The following is a 2,500-nucleotide window of genomic DNA, read 5'->3' on the forward strand; positions in this document are numbered from 1 at the left end:
TTGCCCGTGTTCTTTACTTTTTGAAGTGTTAGTGCCCTTGTTCTGTGTTCTTTGTACAGTGTTCTTGCTCCTGTTCTTTGCCTTTGGAGGTGTTAGTGCCCTTGTTCTGTGTTCTTTGTAGAGTGTTCTTGCTCCTGTTCTTTGCCTTTTGAAGTGTTAGTGCCCTTGTTTTGTGTTCTTTGTAGAGTGTTCTTGCTCCTGTTCTTTGCCTTTGGAGGTGTTAGTGCCCTTGTTCTGTGTTCTTTGTAGAGTGTTCTTGCTCCTGTTCTTTGCCTTTTGAAGTATTAGTGCCCCTGTTCTGTGTTCTTTGTAGAGTGCTCTTGCCCTTGCTCTTTGCCTTTTGAGGTATTAGTGCCCATGTTCTGTGTTCTTTGTAGAGTGTTCTTGCTCCTGTTCTTTGCTTTTTGAAGTGTTTGTGCCCTTGTTTTGTGTTCTTTGTAAAGTGTTCTTGCCCTTGTTCTTTGCCTTTGTGGAGTGTTATTGTAGGTTTATTTAGGTTTTTGCACCGTGTTCTTGGCTGTGTACTGTTTTCTTGCTTGTGCTTTGTGTTCTTGACCGTGTCTGTGTTTTAGTTTCATATTTGTTTATGTTCTTGTTGATTCAGTTTTGTTCTTACTGTGTGCTTGCCATTATAATTTGCTCATTATATTACAGTGTGTTCTTGTTTTTTTTGTTTTTTTTTTGCTATTCTTCTGTGTTCCATTCTTCATTTTATGTTCTTGCATTTGCTTTAGTTGATAAGATTTATTATGTGTTCTTTCTGTCTTGATGTGTTCTTGCCTTTGTGCTTTGTTCCTGTGATTTATAATGAATTCTTGGATTTTCTGTTTTTTCTCTAGTAATGTGTGTTTGCTGTCTTCTTACTTTCCTTCTGGTAATGCATGCTTGTTCTATTCTTGCATTCTTGGTTCAATTCTGCTCCTGCAGTGAAGTTGTCCTTTGTGGGTGCAATGGTCTTGATTTTGTTTTTTTTTCTCAGGTGTTCTTGTTTTTTGGAGTGTGTTGTTTATGTGTTCCTGACTTTGGAATGCGTGTTTGCCTTTTTCCTTTGTACTGTGTGTTTGTATTTTGGATGCATTTTTGCTTTTGAAAGGTATGTGTTTGTTTGTTTGTATGGGCTTCTGCCAAAATCTTGTTTTTGAGGTATGATCTTGAATTCGTAATTTGTTCACAATTGTGTACTTTGTTTCTTACTGTTTGAGTTTGTAATATGTGGTCTTATGTAGGATGTGCTATGTGGTCTTACTTTTGTAGTCCTCGCTTGATTTTCTGCATTGTGTTTTTGCCTTGTTTCTTTGCATACATATTTGAGGAAATTGGGATATTCTATCTTTTCTTTCTGTTTTTTCCTCTTTGAATTTATTAGTTATTTTTTCTTTCCTTCATTCTCCCACATGTATGTTTGAATTAATGTAATGGCATACTTATTATAGACATTATTGTTTGATCATTTTGTTCCACAGATGTTAAAAGATTGTAGTTTTTGTCTTCTTTAAGCTTACTGAGTCACTTGGGATTTATCTTTCTATCAAATGCTTTCTTTTAATCATGAACTTGTGTATCATTATTCCTGAGTGTAAGAGCCTTTGTGCATGGTTGGTATTTTTCTGTTTAAAAATGTTATTATGGTATTATTATTATTTTTTTTTTTTTTTTTTTTTATAGTGCTTTTGAATGTTATTGGAATTTATTGGTTTGGCATAATCAACTTAAAATTACTAACTGGATTGTATTGATCTGTGTGAATAACATAATGCATTGATACATTTTTCCTGTAAATTTCTTTTTGGGAAAATCATTGTATATGTTAATATTCTGTGTCACTGTTGTGTAGTGAATATCAAATAATTTTCCAAAAGAATCTATCTAGCATCATTATCAGAAAAAAAAAGGATTTTCATGCCATTCATTTATTCACTTAATTCTGATTTGAAATCTAAATGACTTAATAACTGCATGCACAGTGCTTCATATTATTTATTCCTTACCTGATGTTATTTTTGCTTTCACATAACTTCTTTTTAGAGTTAATCAAAGGCTTAGTCAGATGCCTATCTTAAGTAAGCTTAATGGAAGTATTTATAGGTAGTGATGCATAGGAAGGGCAAAGAGCAATGGGAAGTCATGCGCATACCAGGCCTCGTCAGTATTAACGAGGAGCCTTTTTTTGTTTTTTCTTATTCTGTGTTATCTTTTTGTATATGAGACTTGTGAGGTGTGGCTACTACTGCTCTTATTCTTACACTTGCGATCACTCTTGCTCTTGCTCTAGCTCTTATTCTTACTCTTCTTTCTCTTTCTCTTTCTCTTATTCTAGCTCTGACTGACTTTCTCCTCCTCCTCCTCCTCCTCCTCTTCTCCCTCCACCTCTTCCTCCTCTCCCTCCACCTCTTCCTCCTCCTCTCCCTCCATCTCCTCCTCCTCCTCTCCCTCCATCTCCTCCTCCTCCTCTCCCTCCATCTCCTCCTCCTCCTCTCCCTCCATCTCCTCCTCCTCCTCC

The 2,500-nt window shown here is 36.0% G+C and overlaps 1 protein-coding gene across 1 annotated transcript in view; it reads left to right on the forward strand.

The window, feature by feature from the left end:
• The window catches only part of LOC125035348 (GTP-binding protein Rit2-like), a 16,673-nt gene that overhangs the window by 447 nt on the left and 13,726 nt on the right, over window positions 1-2,500 (forward strand). The gene's annotated exons all lie outside the window — the stretch shown is intronic.

Source organism: Penaeus chinensis, chromosome 19, assembly GCF_019202785.1.
Source record: "Penaeus chinensis breed Huanghai No. 1 chromosome 19, ASM1920278v2, whole genome shotgun sequence".
NCBI lineage: Eukaryota > Metazoa > Arthropoda > Malacostraca > Decapoda > Penaeidae > Penaeus > Penaeus chinensis.